This window comes from Tamandua tetradactyla, chromosome 8, assembly GCF_023851605.1.
Source record: "Tamandua tetradactyla isolate mTamTet1 chromosome 8, mTamTet1.pri, whole genome shotgun sequence".
NCBI lineage: Eukaryota > Metazoa > Chordata > Mammalia > Pilosa > Myrmecophagidae > Tamandua > Tamandua tetradactyla.
This window is the reverse complement of record NC_135334.1, coordinates 41,710,276-41,731,642: the sequence shown is the minus strand read 5'-3', so window position 1 is coordinate 41,731,642 and position 21,367 is coordinate 41,710,276. Positions and strand designations below refer to the sequence as shown.

General features: G+C 34.0%; 1 pseudogene across 7 annotated transcripts in view; it reads left to right on the top strand.

Moving 5' to 3' along the window:
* The window catches only part of LOC143644321 (ribose-phosphate pyrophosphokinase 2 pseudogene), a 200,476-nt pseudogene that overhangs the window by 7,012 nt on the left and 172,097 nt on the right, over window positions 1-21,367 (top strand). For 3 of the 7 annotated variants that reach the window (XR_013156605.1, XR_013156614.1, XR_013156613.1), the window contains exon 2: window positions 16,420-16,567. The exons of 1 other annotated variant lie outside the window; for it this stretch is intronic. The product of XR_013156605.1 is annotated as a ribose-phosphate pyrophosphokinase 2 pseudogene, transcript variant X1 (transcript). Of the gene's footprint in view, window positions 1-601; window positions 784-808; window positions 885-14,348; window positions 14,709-16,419; window positions 16,568-21,367 lie in introns of those variants that run through there. 3 more of the 7 variants (XR_013156607.1, XR_013156609.1, XR_013156616.1) reach the window with 3 other exon arrangements.

Genomic DNA, 21,367 nt, shown 5'->3' with positions numbered 1-21,367 from the left:
TTTGATGTGTTTCACAGTCTTTACATTTGACATATTTTTCTAGGCTTTAGTCTTTATTTTCTAAATATGAATTGGTACAAAAATATTAAAGTTCATCATTTGACATGTACAGCTTTTTTTTTTTTTACCGTGTTGTTTTTTCTTTTTTTAGTGAACATTTTGCTTGTAAATATTCTTTGTCTTCAAAGTTATTTGAGCTCAATGAAATAGTTGTGTTTACTGTGTTAGAGGGGCACCAGAGGAGGAGGGAGGGCGAACCTCTTAAAGGAAGAAAAGTAATTAGAAAATAGAAGGAAAGATTTTTAAAGATAACATACAAGTTGGAAAATAAGTAAGGATGGGAGTGGAGCAAGTAAGGATGACCTGCAACTTAATATTGGTACTCTGTGGAGGCATTACCTGCCATCTACCATATGATAAATCATGGGATGCTGGACTGTCCATATGCATTGCGTTCCCAGCCTGGGAGAAGATTCCTTTGTGAAACATACCTTCTAGAGCAGAGACCCTTTGGTCTCCAAGACATCATGGGCCTTGGTAGTGTGGATGTCCATGGTGATCGAATGCACTCGAGACTAGAGGTCTTTCCTCTGCCTTCCAGGTACCATGGACCAGTCACCTCCTGGACTCTTCTACTACCTTGAAAGATACAAATCAGACTGAAATTGAATTTCCTATCTGATAAATGAGACAGGAACTCAAAGTCAGATTTAATGTAATTGGAAGAGAATAAAGAAAGGGGCATATCTTGCATACCTGCATTTAGAGACCAGGGTTTATAACCACTATAACCTTAATCATTAAACAGATTCCAAGGAGATCTGCCACCACATCCAATCTGTTCTCATATCCTGAAAACTTTCTGCTCTTATTTCTACTGTTCTGTGAGTAACTTTCCCTTATCCCACATATAGTCCTTCACGATACAGTTGTATAGAAGATTTATATTTTATTATTAAAAACCAAACTATCAAAACATATTTGAGTATAGTCTTTTGATTCCATTAGATTTCTAGAATTGTGCCTGACAGCTGCTGGTGGCTTGGGGGGAGATATTAAGCTCATTGTTCTCCTGTTGATATAAATCTATTTTCCAGACTGTTCTTCCTTTCAGATAGTGTAAGATAATCACTGCTCTAAAGCAGTGATTGATTGAAGTTGTATAAAATGATCAAAGGACCTGGGCTGAACAGCTGCCTTTCTCCTGGGACACACGTTCAGTCATGATTTAGTTTGTGTGTTGACTGAGCACAAAGGCACTGTGCGCCCATATTGAGGGAGCCCTGCTCTCTTCTGTCCTCTGAAAACACTGTACACACCATCTCTAAAACTTTACTAAACTAAAGCCCAAGTGAAATTCATTCCATTTGTTCAATCAAAAAAGTAGCAGAGAAAACAGGGAAGAGCAAGGACTGAAGCTAGACCAATCTAGGGTGACTACCTAGTGGTAAAACTTTGGACTTGTAACTGCCACACCCTCAACTTGAGTATTTTTATTTGCAAAATGAGAATACTAATGTTTACCTTGCAGTATTTGGAAAAGTAAATGAAATTGCATAGGTAATGTGCTGTGCATAACGCATAGTATATAAATATTGTATATATTTATATACTAATATATAGCAGATATTAAAGATAGAAGGGGTGGTTCATTTTTAGATATATATTAATAATGGCAATGATAAATAAAATTTGAAAGCTAACTACATGTTAGGCATTGTGGTGAGTGCTTTACTAATCATAGATGTCCTATATGTTGTTATGTGCATTTCATAGGTAAAGAATTTGAGGCATAGCATCATTAAGTAAATTTCCTGATACCCAACAACTGGGCTTCAAACCCAAGTATTCTACCTGTAGAGCTTGTGTTCTTAAATATCTTACCAGTGGTAATGTTTCCATTTCATACAGGAAAAAAAAAACAGAGAAGAACTAATTATCTAAAGAATTTAACCCATTGAAAGACTATAATTCCTGATTTTAAATTTAACATACAATGGGAGCTTTTTCTCTGAAGCCCAAATGGGATAATGAAATGTCCTTTGGATTTGGAGTTATAAGACCTGTGAACAGTTTCTAGTTTTCCCACTTAATATAATGTCACTTAACATCTCTGGGTTTCTTCATATGTAATATGGGAATAATCTCTGTCTTACCTTGCTGAAAGGTATAAATGAGTAATAGAAGTGAAAGCAGCTTATAAATGTCAATGTCTCACAAATGCTTGTTGGTACCAGTGAAAGAGCATAATTGCATATGGTTTTAAGTATCTGAAATTGAAGAAGGAATTACAATTATTTTCTCTCTATTCCGCCTGAGAAATAGAGCAAATTATTTTATTGTACCTCATGTGTAACATGTAACCAACTTTTAAGGATTTTTAAAATATCTAAATTCCTAGAGCCATGTATAATATTTCACATTTCAGTTAGAATTTTGGATAAAATTGTTCTGGATGAAAACAAAGAATGATACCATATAATAATGCGTCTTTACTTTTGTAGGGTTTCTTATTGAAAGGATAAAGAACAACAGGTACCCGATATTCTGAAGGACGTCATTATAGGGTTGCCTAGGCGACTCACCAGGATCTATTATCACGTTATGCCTCATTCTTTTGGAATGAGTAGAAATAGCGAAGATGGGAAACAAGGTGGTTAGGACATTTGAAAAGAAACTTGTATCATCATCACTATAATCATGATTATGAAAAGATTTATTTATTCATAATTTTCATTCCTTCATTAATATTGGAATAGCCTATTTATTGCACTGTACTAGGTGTTGAAGTTGATTTTAGAAACGTTCAATCTTGTTGCAAATACAGGATATACACATATAATGTAAATAATATTGTAGAAGGGAATGTGATTAATTGACTAAGTGATATAGCTAGTAAGTGCAAATAGCTGATGGAAATGAGTAATAGATGTTTTTCTTACAGAAATAAGAACTGAAGACTTGAATTCAGGAATATCTTTAGCTTTGAGGAACCCATGAAGAAGTTTGGTATTGTTTGTTTGTTTTAAACATAGTGGATTTAGTCTAGAGAATATCAAGCCAAAAGATTAAGTAGAGCGGTGTTTGATTATAAAGTAGAGCTTTGAATGTAGGTTGAGGAGTTTGCCTTGTGTTTATGAGGGAAGTGATATGGAGGGACAGAACTCCGTCCATTTAGAAAGCAGCCTTCTCATGGTAGGGGGTATCTCTTCAGTTTTCTTTGACATCTTGATCCTAAATGTATCAGTTACAGAAGAGCTCAGCTTTAAGTATCAGAAAATCTACCAGCAGTTGCTTAAAACATAGAGATGTGTGCTTTGTTTGCTTTTCACGTAACAGAAAGACCACAACTAGGCAGTCCAGGCTGGTACGAAGATACAGTGATACTGCCACCACTCAGCATTTCTTCTGTCTTCATTATAACAAAAATTTTGCCCTCATGGTCACAAGATGGCTGCCGAACCTCCAGGCAAGCCTGAAGAACAGTGGGTAACTGCAATGGTCAAAAAGCACATACAATGAGAACCTGCCCCTTTAGAAAAGTTTTCTGGAGGTTTCACCGTTAATCCTCACTCACATTAATTGGCCATAACTAGATCACAAGACTACTTCTAATTGCAGGGTCAGCTGTGAAAGCCAGTTTTAGCAGGATAAATTGCTGTCTCAAGCAAATTTGGAGGTTTGCAGTAAAGAGAAGATGAATGGGTTTATAGAACAGTATTTGTCTCTTTGGATCTTTGCATCAGGAGGCACTGGGGGAGATGTGAAGTGTCTTCTTAATATCTTTTTTTAAAAATGCGTCTATTTTGTGTGGTAATATAAGAATAAGTAAGTGATGAAAAGTTGAGTTAGTTTTTTATTTCCCCTTATTCCATCAGCTGAATATTCCTATCACATTTTGGCATTATACTGTCCATCAGTGTAATCTTGTTATCTTTTTCAGGACTTTACTATTTAACTTTACTATTTAATCTTGTCATCTTTTCAGGCCTTTATTATGAGAAAGTTTGAAAAGCTTCACTAAGAAATGCTAGTCAGATGCCATTTTATATCAATATTTCATACTTTTTAGATTTTAATTTTAATCTCCCCTTGATCTAAGCGGAATAATTGGTACCCCATTTGTGGGGATTTGTTTTAATGTGGGTTCTTATTTCTAATTTTATTGCCTCTTGTTCAGTTTGTTTTTAAAATTTATTTCCCCAAAAATATTTCCAAGAATGTTTTCTGTAATCTTAAACATAGTAAACATAGTTATTTTATACTTATGAATTCTGTTAATTCCATTCTCTTATGTCTTACTGGGTTTGTTTTAGTTACCCCCTGTTTATGCTGGTTCTGGGTTTGTGTGTGCCTAATTATTCCTGTTTTTAAAAGGAAATATATATGAGGATATCTAAAACAGAGAGAGTTTTTTGTTTACTTCTAGCAGGTTCCAGGGAACTACTACTTTGGGACCAGCTCTCTACCTGAGAGCTCTATTATTTTTATTTCATTCTCTGCTCTAGCACTTTGGAAAATTGTGTCAGATTTCCCATCTTGGACTTGCTTTGAGTTTTATACTCCTTCCCTACAAGCCTGTTAAAATCCATTACCTCTGGATTTGCAAATATCCTCAGAGCACAAGTGGTTTAGAGAACTGGACTTCCTTCTTTGAACTTCTAGATTTGGGCAAAACAGTTTCTCACTCTATTGTTAACTATTTGTTGCTTTTATGATCAATTCATTCATTATTTTTCTTTTTAGTTGTCAGTGAGATTGTTAATCCAAATTACCTAGATCATTTTTACCAGAAGTTAAAGTCCTACTTCTCTATTATTAATTTTTCTTTTATCCTTCTTCCCTCTCTCCTACGCTCCCTTCTTCTTTTTCTTAACTCTTCCATGTCTCTTTCTTCCTTCCTTCCTAATTTCAGAAGACATTGATTGTGCATCTACTGTTGCCAGTTACATTCTGTGTTATTGTTTGTATTTATCTGATATATTCTTTATAATTTATTTTTAACATTTTTAAAATTTTGTGTTTGTAATTTTAAGTAGAATATGGCGTATTATTCTTTAACCCAATGTGGGTGTATGTTCTAGTTTGCTAGCTGCCAGTATGCAGTATACGAGAAATGGAATGGCTTTTAAAAAGGGGAATTTAATGAGTTGCTAGTTTACAGTTCTAAGACCGAGAAAATGTCCCAATTAAAACAAGTCTATAGAAATGTCCAATCTAAGACATCCATTCAGGGAAAGATACCTTGGTTCTAGAAGGCCGATGAAGTTCAAGGTTTCTCTCTCAAGTGAAAAGGCATATGGTGAACACAGTCAGGGCTTCTCTCTCAGCTGGAAAGGCACATGGTGAACATGGTGTCATCTGCTAGCTTTCTCTCCTGGCTTCCTGTTTCATGAAGCTCCCCAGGAGGTGTTTTCCTTCTTCATCTCCAAAGGTTGCCTGCTTATGGACTCTCTGCTTCATGGTGCTGCAGCATTCCTTGCTCTCTTCAAATCTCCTTCATTCTCCAAAATGTTTCCTCTTTTATAGGACTCCAGAAATTTATCATGACCCACCTCAATGGGTGGAGGCATGTCGTCACCTAATCCAGCTTAACAACCGCTCATGATTAAATCACATCTCCAGGGAGATGATCTAATTACAGTTTCAAACATACAGTACTGAATAGGGATTATTCTACCTTTTTGAAATGGGATTTAGATTAAAACATGGCTTTTCTAAGGGACATACATCCTTTTGAACCAGCGCAGTGTATATTTTATTTCAAAGTTTATAATTTATTCTTTTTATTATTATTTTTTATTTATTTATTTTTTATTAATTAACGGAAAAAAAGAAATTAACCCAACATTTAGAAATCATACCATTCTACATATGCAATCAGTAATTCTTAACATCATCACATAGATGCATGATCATCGTTTCTTAGTACATTTGCATCGGTTTAGAAGAACTAGTAACACAACAGAAAAAAATATAGAATGTTAATATAGAGAAAAGAAATAAAAGTAATAATAATAGTAAAAAAAAAAAAAAACCTATAGCTCAGATGCAGCTTCATTCAGTGTTTTAACATGATTACTTTACAATTAGGTATTATTGTGCTGTCCATTTTTGAGTTTTTGTATCTAGTCCTGTTGCACAGTCTGTATCCCTTCAGCTCCAATTACCCATTATCTTACCCTGTTTCTAACTCCTGCTGGACTCTGTTACCAATGACATATTCCAAGTTTATTCTCGAATATCCGTTCACATCAGTGGGACCATACAGTATTTGTCCTTTAGTTTTTGGCTGGACTCACTCAGCATAATCTTCTCTAGGTCCATCCATGTTATTACATGCTTCATAAGTTTATCCTGTCTTAAAGCTGCATAATATTCCATCGTATGTATATACCACAGTTTGTTTAGCCACTCGTCTGTTGATGGACATTTTGGCTGTTTCCATCTCTTTGCAATTGTAAATAACGCTGCTACAAACATTGGTGTGCAAATGTCCGTTTGTGTCTTTGCCCTTAAGTCCTTTGAGTAGATACCTAGCAATGGTATTGCTGGGTCGTATGGCAATTCTATATTCAGCTTTTTGAGGAACCGCCAAACTGCCTTCCACAGTGGTTGCACCATTTGACATTCCCACCAGCAGTGGATAAGTGTGCCTCTTTCTCCGCATCCTCTCTAGCACTTGTCATATAATTTATTCTTAATAGTATAATGCTGCTGCTTTTTTTTTACATTTTTATTAATTAAAAAAATTAACTAACACAACATTTAGAAATCATTCCATTCTACATATGCAATCAGTAATTCTTAATATCATCACATAGATGTATGATCATCATTTCTTAGTACATATGCATCGATTTAGAAAAAGAAATAGCAAGACAACAGAAAAAGAAATAAAATGATAATATAGAGAAGAAATAAAAATAAAAAATACAAAAATATATAAGAAAAAAATAAAAAAAAACTATAGCTCAGATGCAGCTTCATTCAGTGTTCCAACATAATTACATTACAATTAGGCAGTATTGTGCTGTCCATTTTTTTTTTTTTTTTTTTTTAGAAATCATACCATTCTACATATGCAATCAGTAATTCTTAACATCATCACATAGATGCATGATCATCGTTTCTTAGTACATTTGCATCGGTTTAGAAGAACTACCAATACAACCGAAAAAGATATAGAATGTTAATATAGAGAAAAAAAAATAAAAGTAATAATAGTAAGAACAAAACAAAACAAAACAAAACAAAAACCTATAGCTCGGATGCAGCTTCATTCAGTGTTTTAACATGATTACTTTACAATTAGGTATTGTGCTGTCCATTTTTGAGTTTTTGTATCTAGTCCTGTTGCACAGTCTGTATCCCTTCAGCTTCAATTACCCATTATCTTACCCTGTTTCTAACTACTGCTGGACTCTGTTACCAATGACATATTTCAAGTTTATTCTCGAATGTCCATTCACATCAGTGGGACCATACAGTATTTGTCCTTTAGTTTTTGGCTGGACTCACTCAGCATAATATTCTCTAGGTCCATCCATGTTATTACATGCTTCATAAGTTTATCCTGCCTTAAAGCTGCATAATATTCCATTGTATGTATATACCACAGTTTGTTTAGCCACTCGTCTGTTGATGGACATTTTGGCTGTTTCCATCTCTTTGCAATTGTAAATAACGCTGCTATAAACATTGGTGTGCAAATGTCCGTTTGTGTCTTTGCCCTTAAGTCCTTTGAGTAGATACCCAGCAATGGTATTGCTGGGTCGTATGGCAATTCTCTATTCAGCTTTTTGAGGAACCGCCAAACTGCCTTCCACAGTGGTTGCACCATTTGACATTCCCACCAACAGTGGATAAGTGTGCCTCTTTCTCCGCATCCTCTCTAGCACTTGTCATATAATTTATTCTTAATAGTATAATGCTCTGCTGCTTTTAAAGAGAGATATGGCCCACCGTTTCTTAGCCATGTGTTGTTAGACAAAACCAATCCCCTTCACTTTCATGTTTTCACCTCATTAATATAATAATATAATAATATAATAACTGTTTTGAACACTAAATAAAATATTTAAATATATGAATCAATATTTGGAAGCTCAGTATATATTATGTTGTTATAATCATTTTTATTAATTATTGAAGAGAATAATTCATTTATTAGTGTAACTGATAGGTTTTCCTTTACTTCTGTTACGTTTTCATAGTTTCTTTAATGTTTTATATATTTATTTGTATTCTCTCTTTTGTTTAATACATTCATTCCTATATATAGTGATTTATAGAAATAAATTGATTTGAAGTCTACCAGTGGTTTACATTTATAAAACACATATTTATGTCTTAATTTTATTGATTAATTAATTTATTGAATAACTAATTCATTAATATGGTTATAAATTCAAAAGACCTAAAAAGAAAAACAGTAAAAAATTTCAACTCTTGTCTCTTGGCTACCTGTTTCTTCTTTCCAAAGGGAACTAATTTTTAGTTTCTTGAGCATCCTTTAAGATCCTATTTAATGTATTTTAAATTATTGATCTATATATTTATTTATATCTGCATATATATCATTCTCCCTCGATATATGTGTGTATATATAAATATGTACTATTTCACTCGTTTACCTTCTCTCACACAAATAATCACATACTGTACATCTTTTATGCTTCTTTTAGCAATACCTTAGTGTTTATTCCATAAGAGGATGTCCTTATATTTTTTTATGGTTTATAAATACTCTGAATTCCATTGTATGGGTAAATCATAATTTATTTTGTCCTTCTTTTACTTAAGGATATTTAGGTTGATTCCAAGCTTTTTAGAAAAACATGTTTTTCTTTGGAGGTTTACTTCTTTATTAGAGTGGGTTTACAGAACAACCATGCATAAAATACAGGATTTCTATGCACCATCCTGCTACCACCATCTTGCATTGGAGTGAAACATTTGTTAAAACTGATGATAGCATATTTTTACAACTGTACTACTAACTAAAGTCTGTAGTTTAATTTAGGATTCATTGTATAGTGTAGTACCATGGATTTTTAAAAATTTATTTTGTTACCATATATACATTCTAGCATTTCCTCTTTTAATCATATTCAAATATATATTTCTATGCTGGTAATTAACATTCACAATCTTTTGCTACCAACACCAGCATATTACAAAAACATTCCCATCGTTCCAGGTAGGAGCCCTGTATAGTTTAAGCCTTAAATTCCCGTTCCCTATCCCTACCCAGTCCCCTGGTAACCTGTATTCTAGCTCTTAACTCTCTGAGTATGCTTATACCAATTGTTTCTAATCAGTGAGATCATACAGTATTTGTCCTTTTATGTCTGGCTTATTTCATTCAACATGATGTCTTCAGGGGTTCATCCAGGTTGTTGTATATATCAGGACTTCATTCCTTTTTAGGTTTAAATAATATTCCATTATATGTATATACCACATTTTATTTATCTGCTGATCAGTTGATGGACACTTGGGTTGCTTTCATCTTTTGGCAGTTGTGAATAATGCCACTATGAACATTCATGTGCGAGTAAAAGTTTGAGTCTCTGCTTTCAGTTCTTTGAGGTATATACCTAGTAGTGGGAGTGCTGTGCCATATGGTAGTTTTATTAGCTTTCTTAGGAACTGCCAAGCTGTCTTTCACAGTGACTGCAACCATTTTACATTGCCACCAGTGATGGATGAATGTTCCTATTTCTCTGTGTCTTTGCCAACACTTTTGTTTCTTTTTTTTTTTAAAGTAGCCATTCTAATAGATGTGAAATGGTACCTCATTGTGGTTTTGATTTGCATTTCCTAGTAACTGATTATGTGGAGCATCTTCTCTGTACCTTCTATAGCCATTTGTATATCTTCTTGGAACAATGTCTATTCATATCTTTTGCCCATTTTTAAATTGAGTTATCATTTTGTTCTTAAGTTGAAGGATTTCTTTATATGTTCTAGATACTAAATCCTTATTGAATATGCCATTTCTAAATATTTTCTCCCATTAGGTTTGTTTTCATTTCATTTTGATGATAAAGTCCTTTGAGGGATGAAAGGTTTTAATTTTGTTAAGGTCCCATTTATCTATTTGTTCTTTTGTTGTTTGTGCTTTGGGTATAAAATCTAAGAAACCATTGCCTAAAATAAGGTCCTGAAGGTACTCTCCCCTATATTTTCTTCTAGGAGTTTGATAGTTTTACCTCATATTTCAGTCTATGATCCAGTTTGAGTTGATTTTTGTATATGATGTAATATACAGTTCCTCCTCCATTTTTTTTTTGCAAAGAGAATTCCAGTTTTCCCAGTACCGTTTGTTGAAGAGACTCCTCTTACCCAGATGACTAGTCTTTACCACCTTGTCAAAAATCAGTTGGCCATAAATGTGATGGATGGTTGATTTCAGAGCTCTCCATTCATCTCCATTAAATTACATTTCTTTCCTTGAGGCAATACCATGCTGTTTTGACCACTGTGACTTTGTAGTAACTTTTCAGATTGGAAAATGTGAGTCTTAGAACTTCATTCTTCTTCTTCAAGATGGCTTTAGTTCGTCAGGGCCTTTAATCTTTCATATAAATTTAACGATTGGCTTTTCCTTTGCTGCAAAGAAGGTTATTGGAATTTTAAATGGGATTGCACTGAATCTATAAATTGCCTTGGGTTGTATTTACATCTTAATGGTATTTAATCTTCCAATCCTTAAACACAAAATGTTCTCCCATTTATTTAGGTCTTCTTCTTTTTTTTTTTTTTAGCAATCTTTTGATCTTTTGTAGTTTCCTGTATACCAGCCCTTTATATCCTTAGATAGATTTTTCCCTAGATATTTGATTCTTTTAGTTGCTATTGTGAATGGAATTTTTTCTTGATTTCTGTTTTACCTGTGGATGTTGATCTTGTAGACTGTCACTTTGCTGAATTCACTGATGAGCTCGGGGAGCTTTTTGTGGATTTTTCAGGATTTTCTGTATATAGAATCTTATCTTCTGCAAGTAGGGAACGTTGCATTTCTTCCTTTCCAATTTAATGCCTTTCATTTCTTTTTTATTGCCTAATTGCTCAGGTGAGAATTTCCAGTACAGTGTTGAATCACAGTGGTAACAAAAGGACTTCCTTGTCTTGTAACTAATCATAGAGAGAAGCATTCAGTCTTTCACCATTAAGTAGGTGAAAGTTTATGCCTTATATCATGCTAAGGAAATTTTCTTCTATTCTTAGTGTTCTAAGTGTTTTTATCAAGCAGGGGTGATGGATTTTGTCAAGTGCTTTTCTGTATCAACTGAGATGAGCCTGCAGTTTCTGTACTTCAGTCTGTTAATGTGGTGAATTACATTAATTGATTTTCTTATGTTGAACTACATTACATACCAGGGACAAATCCTACTTGATCATGGTGTATAATTCTTTCAGTATGCAATTGGACTCAGTTTGATAGTATTTTGTTGAGGATTTTGTATCTGTATTCATAAAAGGTAATGATATGTTCTTTTCTTTTCATGTGGTATCGTTATCTGGCTTTGATATTATGGTGATGTTGACTTCATAGAATGAACTAGGGAGTGTTCCCTCCTTTTCAATTTTTGGAAACATTTGAGCAGAATTGGAGTTAAGTTTTCTTGGAAAGTTTGGTAGAATTCCCCTACTGAAGAAAGCATCCGATCTGAGCTTTTCTTTGTTGGGAGGTTTTTGATTATTGATTCAAGCTCTTTTCTAGTAATTGGTTTGTTGAGATCTTTTATTTCTTCTTGAGTCAGTGTAGTTACTGTGTTTCTAAGACTTTGTCCATTTCATCTAGTTTATCTAATTTATTCACGTCTGGTTGTTCAGAGTATCCACTTATGTCTTCTTTATTTCAGTGACGTTGGTAGCAGTGTCTTCCTTTGCATTGTCCCCTTTTTCGTCAGTCCACCTAAAGATTTGTCAATTTTGTTGATCTTTAAAAGAACTAAGTTTTGCTTTTATTGATTCTCTCTATTGTTTTTGTTTCATTTATTGCCTCTCTAATCTTTGTTATTTCCTTCATTCTACTTTCTTTGGGTTTAGTTTCCTCTTCTTTTTTATTTCTTCCAGTTTTGAGGTTAGTACTTTGATTTGAAGTCTTTCTTCTTTTATAATGTAAACATTTAGAGCTAGAAATTTCCCTCTCTGCACTTTCACTGCATTCTATAAGTTTTTGTGTGTTGTATTTTTATTTTCATTTGCCTCAAGATATTTCCTAATTTTGCTTCTGATTTCTTCTTTAACCTATTGTTTTTTTTATGGCCATGTTGTCTAATTTCTACATAAATGCAAATGTTCCATTTCTCCCTCTGTTATTGATTTCTAGATTCATTCCATTGTGGTTGGAAAAGATACATTGTATGACTTCAGTATTTTTTAATTTAATGAGACTTGTTTTGTGAACCAACATATGATCTATCTTGGAGAATGATCCATGTGTACTTAAGAAGAATGGGTATTCTGTTTTTGTTGTGTGAAGTGATGTATATATGTGTGTGTGTGTCTGTTAGGTCTAGTTGGTTTAAAGTATCATTGAAGTCTTATACTTCCTATTGATGTGTGACTAGATAGATGTTCTATCCATTATTGAAAGTTGTATATTGAAATCTCCTACTTTTAATGTGCAATGGTCAATTTCTCCCTTCAAATCTGTCAGTATTTGCTTCATATACTAACTCTGCTTGGGCTCTGCTGTTAGGTGAATATGTATTTATAAGTGTTACATGTTCCTGTTTATAATTCCCAGTTCCCAGAAGGGAATTGTCCCCTCTGTCAGTATTTAATGACTATCTTTGTCCTTCATGACTGTTTTTACTTAAAGTCTATTTTATCTGCTATTAGTATAGTTACCCCAGCTTTCTTTAGATTACTACTTGCATGGTATATTTCTTTCCATCCTTTCACCCTGATACACTTGTATCTTTGAATTTAAGGTGAGTGTCTTGCAGACAGCATATAGTAGAGTCACACTTTTAAAATCCACTGTATATCCAAATATAACCTCAATTTCATGTATCCTTCTCCCTCACCAATACCTTTTTTTTTCCTACCTCAAACACGCTGCGCGAACATTCTACCATGTATAGGGTTTTATTTTACTACTTGCCCATTGACCCTTCTACTACTATACTCTGCTCTTATTTATCTCAAAACTAAACTTATATTTCATGATCCACCATTAAAATCACTTCCTTTCAAAAGACCATAACTACCTGTGGCCCTTTCTAATTTGTTTTACCTGGCAATAGCTTAAACCTGGTTAAACCCAATTATCTGCCCAATTATTGTTTAAAGTAAGAATGTCTGAATATGTAACTTGAGAAGAAATAACCATGATGACTGGCATTCCCTTTAATGTATGTTGTCAAATGGAGACACAATATTGCCCTGGAATTTTACAAACTTTCCTACTGTGTTAGCTCTTCATGTCTTCCAAATGACTATTTCATACTTTCTCTTCTCATTTCAGACTTCTCAAACCTCTTTTTCCCCATGACTCTCAGTTGATGATCTTCCTTTATATTTCATGGAGATAGAGGACTAACTCAACTGAACTCTGTCTTCCTACAACAAATATTCCTCCTCTTTGTACCTGTACCTATACTGTTTACCTTTCCTTTTCTGCCAGTATATGGATTGTCACTGCTCCTATAAAAGATCAATGTTTAACTTATACTCTGGATTCCATCTCCTCTTATTTTCTCAAGGACTTTGTCCTAGCCATTATTTTCTCCTGCTCCTCTCTCTACTAATTCAGTCCTCTCAGCATAAAAAAAAGATCTAGTATCTACCAGGGAATAACTAAACCCTCCCTTGATCATATGTCCATTTCCAGCTAATGTCCTTTTGCTCTATTTCTTTTATTTATTTTTTTTGGCAAAACTTTTTGAAAGAGTGGCTGACCTGCGGTCATTGCTTTCCTTCCCCATATACCTCTTATGGCCTATTCTGATTTGATTTCATCCTTAGCACCCTGCTTAAACTATTGTTAAGGTCTTGGGTGACTTCCATCTTGAGAAAACCTTGGTTAGATACCAAAGGAAGGGAATACAAGAAAAGAAAGTTAATTTAGCATAAGTATTTCTTAAATGCTGTTGCTCATTAGGGTCATTTTCTCTCTTTTCTATATTCTTTACATATTCATTCTTGGTGATTTCATTTATACCTATGGAATATAATTCCTCCTCGTAGGTTTAAAGATTATGACAATGGGCTTTCAACCCAGACTTCTCTCTCTACTGCATTGTTTCATCCTAAACTCCACATGTCTAAAGTAGAGCTCATTTTTTCCCACTCCAGAGAAGAATTTTGTTTCTAGTCATAATGTATTTGGTTCATTACATATAGTAATCATAAAATTCTTCACTACATGGGATTATCCTCATTTTCAGGTGAGGAAATAGAAGCTTAGAAAGTTGAAATGACATGAATAAGGTCACACGGGAAGTTAGGGCCAAAGCAGAGATTCAAACCCACTTGTCTGACTCCAAAATCCCTGATCTTCCCCTATGTGTACTGCAAACAGAAACAATAAAAAAATGCACACTCAGCATCCTTTTAGGAGATTAAAGTTTGCAGGAGTTACTGAAGAGGAAGGACATCAATAGGATTCATCTGAGGAGTCCCCATGGAGAATGAGACTGCTGAATAAGAGAATTTGTTGAACGTGAAAATGAATATAGCAACCAAGGGTAAGTAGGAAATTGAAGTTTTAGAGTGGAATCAACACATTCCAAGGGGAAGAGAATAGAAGTTGCTTTGACTTCCTTTCCTTGGCTATAGTTTAAACATTAACTAAAGGCAGAAATTTGACCTTAAAAAGTATGACTGCAAGATAAATACCTTGAAATATGTTTTCAGATAGGTGCATTTAAAATTAGAAACTACAGATACATTCAAAATGAGAGTCTATTTTTTATAATCACTGGGCACACATTCTCAAAATAATACTTAAAATTTCAAGTAAGCTAGCATTTCAAGATTTTGGAAACAGAGATCACACATTCCTTAAATTATAGATCCCATGGCCAGTGGCTCTAACTTTTGACACTTTTGACAATATTGCTACTTTTTTTTTTTTTTTAATGAAGGCTGTCAGCACTTCTCAGTTGATTCCGATGTTTCACTTCTGATTCTGGTCTACCTTGGCAAATTTTTAAATCTCAAAATGTGTTAGTGTGCTGTACTGATATGTTCCATAAGGTCCAGGACATCTGCCCCTATTTTAGAAGAAATCATAGTTAGAAATAGAATGAAATATAAAGGAGATCACGTGCTAGAAAGCTTTTGCCTCTATTTTAGTGACTTAAGCAAGAAGAGTTGATGCCCTTTGGCTATAGAAAACCTGGAGAGAAGAAATATGACAAGTTAGGAGTGGGAAATCTCAGAATATTGGATGTACAGACAAGGACAGATGATGAGTTCATTTTCCTAAATGGCAGCTACCTCTTTGGGCTGGTTTTTCTAATGTGCACCTATTGCCTTACTCTATCAGCATTAAGAGGGAGTGTTGAGTACCTCTTATAGGTGAGTTACATGGTGTCATATCTTAGGCTTTGTGGAGATTCAGAAATGAATGACAGACAAGGTATCTGCTCTCGTGGAGATTCCACTTTTTTGGAGGGAAACAGACAAAAAAAAAATAAGATGGCTTCTTATGTAATGTGATAGAAATTGTGTTAGAAAGACTCTTTTATTACGAATGCTAATCCATTGCTTCACTCATATATTTGTGTGAATTTACTTCTTTAATATTTTCCAGAGAGGCAACTGGTTGGAAAAAAGGTTGGAATGGTGAAAGGGAGAGGATAATGGCACTAAGAATCTTAACTTTGACAGAGAGGTAGAAAACAATAGGTGGAAAATATACCAGAAAGAGAAATTAGAGGATTTGTAAGTAAAGCGATGACTGTTGCAGAGTTTTTCCTGTGCTGGACTTTTCTACAGCATTGTTGCATTTACCTGCTCCACATACAGATTGGGTCATTGTAACATTAACTGTGAACAGACTTTTTCAGAGTTGACTAACCAAACCTTTTGCCACAATGTCATATGAGCAGCACTTATAATATCTACTTTAAATATAAAAAGGCAATTGGTCTGCTCCAGCCCACCTCTTCTTTCCAGAGACCCATGTATCAGATAGGCATGAGAAGTCGTCTTGCCTGTGTAACTCTGTACACAGCTTAAGAAGAATAAAAGGAACACTGGAATCTGATGTAATAGAAATGTCAAAGAAATGCTTTCTTCTCAGGTTCACCCTTAATGTTTGATTTAGGGCTGAATAGATTGTCAAGACCTACTTTTGTTACCACAGTACAGGTCAAAATGTATAAATATGAATGAATTAAAAGCCAGCATGACCTAAGAAGAATCTAATCAATTGCCTTGTACACTATACAGATCTAAAGCTTATTATGCCAAGAACACATTTGCTGGTTGGAGAGAAGGAATGATGTTTTAGCCTTCTTCACTCCTCTGTTTGAAACACATAAACTATTTGACAGTATTAAGATTTTGACATTTAACTTCAAGCCTGAGAAAACAAAAGGTATGTCTTGTTCTGTGGTTTCCATATGGTAATAAAGTTTAGGTTAAAAATTTCTCAAGTTACATTAAATCAATGGAAGTAAATCTTTAGGTTATATAATTATAGATATATTCTTATGTTTATATTTATTAAAGGCAATAACCATTTATAAAAATTTTATGACATCTATTAAAATCTTAAGAGCCACATGCCTTGAAATGCTTAGGAAAGGGCAATTGTTTTTGTGTTTATTCTTCTTGTGCATACATTTCCTTCTAATATTACATTTGTAAAATATATATTTTATATTTATCATATCATTCTTATTGTTTTAAATGTTTAGTTATGAAGTCATTCACCAAACTAAACTATGTATATATTAGTTTAAAGCATATACATATGTATGTTTTTTAAGGCATAAAGAACCCTAAAACAGATGTGCCACTCAACATAAGAAATCAAATATCATCAATATCTTTAATTTTTTATTAGAGAACTTACAGGTTTGCAGAAGAATCATGCAGGAAATATAGAGTTCTCATATATATATCCTAAGATTTCCCCTTTAGCCACATATAAATGTATAATTCAGTGGTGTTAATTACGTTCACAATGTTATGCTATCATCATCATCACCCATTATCAAACTTTTCCATCACCCCAAACAAGAACTCTGTACCAATTAAGTACACTTTGGCTCCTAATAATCTGTATTCTAGTTTTTTACTCAACATCATCAATGTTTTTTAAGCTTCCTATATGTGTCCTACCCCACATTGTATCTTCTCCCTAACCCCAAAGGGTGATCACTGTCTTAAATTTTGCATTAATTGCAGACAGGCATTTTGTTGTAATTTATATTTATTTAGATATATTAATATTTATGTAGAATGATATTTTTTACTTTAAATAATTGGTATTGTACTGTTGTTTTTTCTGCACTTTGATTTGGCTTTTTAAATTTTGATTTGGCCTTTTTCACTCAACATTATGATTTGGGATTTATCCATATTGATGAGTTTTTCATTCATTAATTTTATTGATTTATATAATAGAAGTCAGCAAAATTTTTCTGTAACATGCCAAATAATAACACTTTAGTTTGAAAGTCATGCAGTCTCTGTTGCAGCTACTCAGCTCTACTGATGTAGCACAAAGCAGCCATAGACAATATATAAATAAATGGGTTTGACTGTGATCTAACACACTTCATTTACAAAAACAGACAGCAGGGTGTATTTGGCCTGATGGCCAGAGCCAGAATTGATGTTCAGTATTCTGCAGTGTAAGTATAGCTCAGTTTATTTATTTAATTTTCTTGGTTGGGTTTTTAGGTTGTTTCTAGGTTTTTGACATTATGAATTCCTTGCAAATATTTCCTAGATTTTAAGGTATGTGCATGATGACAAATGATGAAAGATAAGGCCAAATTGTTTCCAAAGTAGTATTATCAAATACTAATACCAAAATATGTAAAGATTTCTCACTTCTTTACATCTTTGCAAATACTTGATTTTCTCAGACTTTTGGTATTTAATCCACCTTATTTTTGTATGGTTTGCTAGAAAGATCACATTTTTTCTGTGTGAATAACCACCCGCTCAGCAGTTATTGAATATTCCAACCTTAACACATGAGCTGTAAAGCTGCCTTTTTTGTGTCCTCTGGGTCTTTTTTCCCTGTATGCTCTTCGTTCTATTCCATTGGTTGCTTTGAGTAAGTGTGGTAATGGTGCAGGAATAGACAATTATTAGAGTTTTATATTGTTTGACATTTGGTAGAGTGATTTTGATATTTGCTAGTTCTCAAAGAGAGGGGATCCTAGTGATTTTTGGTTATCTGTCCTTCCATATAAATTTGTAATCAACTTTTCATGTTCAGTGATGAAATGTGTTGAGGTTTTTATTATCATTGAATTCAGTCCCTACTTGGAATTGTGGAGAATTGGCATCTTTATGATATCACATCTTCCTGCTGATGAGCTTGGTTTGTATCTCCATTTATTTATGTCTTCATCATGTCTTTCCAGATTGTTTTATGATCTTTCCCAAAAGGTTGTAGTGGTCATTAATGCTGCTGATTAATGCCCAGGTATCTCCTCCTTCTGGGCACAGCTCTCTGTGATTCCTTGTGTCCTTGCAGGTGAATGGGATGATATGACTAGTTAGAATCAGTGATTGTGCGTGGAGGTGTTCCAGGTCAGATTCTTTAGCAGTAGACACTGACACAGAGTTTGGAATGCAAGATGTTTATTGGGGATCATTTCTCACAAAGAAAGGAGGATAAAGCAGGATGGACAAAGGAAGACTTCAACTGCAACGCAGGCCCAGTAAAGCCTGATCAACCCCTTAGAATATCACCTATCAGAGTTCCCCACAGTAAAATGGTTAAGCTTTATGTCCTCTACTCTGTAGCAGATGCTGCCTGCCCTGGGAGAAACTTGATCTTGGGCAAAGATACTTTCTAAGACTGAAGATAACCCTGAGAAAACTTGCAACCAATCTTCCTTTAAATTTTGATATTTTGTTCATCCTTTCCTTTTTGCACTGATTTTGATTTTTAAAGACTATTGCATTAATTACTGAGTTTTTCAGTGTTCTCTTAAATTTCTAGTTGGTTTTCCATCTTTTTAAATGCAATTTTATTGAGATATATTCACATACCATACATACCATCGAAAGTATACAATCAGTGGCTTACAGTTTCATCACATAGTTGTTCATATCTCCATATGTTCAATTTTAAAACATCTTCATTACTTCAGAAAAGAAATAAAAAAGAAGACCCAAATCCTCCCATTTCCCCCCATTGATGCATAATATTGTGTGGTATATTTAACACTGTTGAGGAAAGAATGTTAAAATATTACTGTTAACTATAGTCCATAGTTTGCAGTAAGTGCATTTGGTTTCCCATCTTTTAAAATATATATTCCAGTTTTTCAGAAATGCATTGCCCATTATTTAGTATTATCTAGTCTCTAATAAGCAATTTATAACACTCAATGATCACTCGCTTTATTCAGGACAACATATTTATATGCACAGCCTAAAGTTATTTTTTCATTTTTAGCAGCCACATGAAAGGATCAACTGATAACTCTGTTATCAGGCTCCCTCTACCTGCTACATCCAATTCATTTTGATTTTAAGTTTATAATCCACTGAAATCTCTACTTTTTTTCAATAGTGACTGTTGTTTAGTTACATCTTCCATATTCTGTACCTGTACTTTTTTTTTAAGACCCAAGTGTAGTATTTACATTTATCTGTAATAGATTTCACTTCCTTGTATTTATCCTTTGTTCCAGCCCATAAATATTCTTTGCTTATTGTGACATCCAGCGAATAACTATTTTAACCCTCTCATCTGTACATTTGATATACCACCACCTGCTCTTATTCACATTATTAATAAAACCTTAAATCAGAGCTCTGGACATCCTACTAGGAACTTCAGTCTGTTGTTGATCCAAACCACCTTTTATTTTCATTTGCTAGGTGAGCTTCTAGGACTCTTTTCTTAGGTCCTAGGAGCCTAAGGTGGGATCCACTTTAAAAGAGGCATTCTCTGTAAGCTCAGTCCACTTACTGGTCTGACCCCATCACCTGATTTGCTCCAAACCGTTTTTTGTTTTGTTTTTTAATTATAAAGCAAGTGGCAAGCTAAAAACTTAGGTTGTCCTTTGTAGAGAATAGAAGTTGGATAGAAATTTTAGGTCTCATTTGGTTTGGTTGCTCCCTTTCACATGTTCTTTCAAGATTGCTTTTTCTAGAGCGTCTCACTCTTGCATTTGTGCTATTCGAGTGAGTGGAGGAATTAAAGCAGTATGTTGTGGTTTCCAAACTGGAACAGTTCAGAATCATCTGAAGAAGAGTTTAAAAGATACAGATGCCTAGAATCAACCCTAGGGATTTCGATGCAGTAGGCTTTTATGTCAGGAACAGGAATCAGTATTTTTCAAAAATACTTGAAGCGCATTCACCTCAGACCCCAGGTAACTATGATATACAACCACCAACTGTGACACAGAAAAAAATTTATTTGTAATAAGTGAGTATGTAGACTCTAGACTCAACTGCTGATTAGAATAAACATGACAGCTTTGTAGATTTATTGTTATAACCTATAATTCAAACAAGGTTATAGGAAGATTTTTTTAGAGACTTTTTAGCAATGAGAGACTCAAATATGGTTGTAAGAAAATAATTGGCAGGTGGGCCACGGTGGCTCAGCAGGCAGGAATGCTTGCCTGTGATGCCAGAGGACCTGTGTTCGATTCCCAGTGCCTGCCCATGTTAAAAAAAAAAAAAAAAAAAGGAAATAACTGGCGTGAGAGTGTTGCCTCTGCTTTCGTATGTTGGTTTTGTCTTTTTCAGTCCCATCTCAGAGGCATTAAAAAAGTATTGAAAATAGTTGGATTAGGATGATGGGATATCATAGACTTCTGATTTCATTTTATGCTTACATATTTTAGAGTAGAATCATAGTGTGCATTCTAATATAGTTTGTTCTTTCTGATTAAGAGTATTTAAAAAAACTTTGCTCCATTGCTATCTGATGTTCATAAGTACAACTTCAGTGTTTCATAATGTTCTGCAAAGCTGATTTACTATCTCTTCCTATGTTCCTGTTACTTTCTGTAGTTGTGTATAATTTTATATGCTTATGGATAATTGTGGAATAAAAACATTCTTGGCAGAGATGATTCTTCTAATTTTTTTAAAAGTTATTTCCTTAGCGTTTATTCCCAGGAATAGGATTACTGGGCCAAAACAGAAACATCTTAATAGTTCTTATGATGACTGTCCTGAAGGCTTA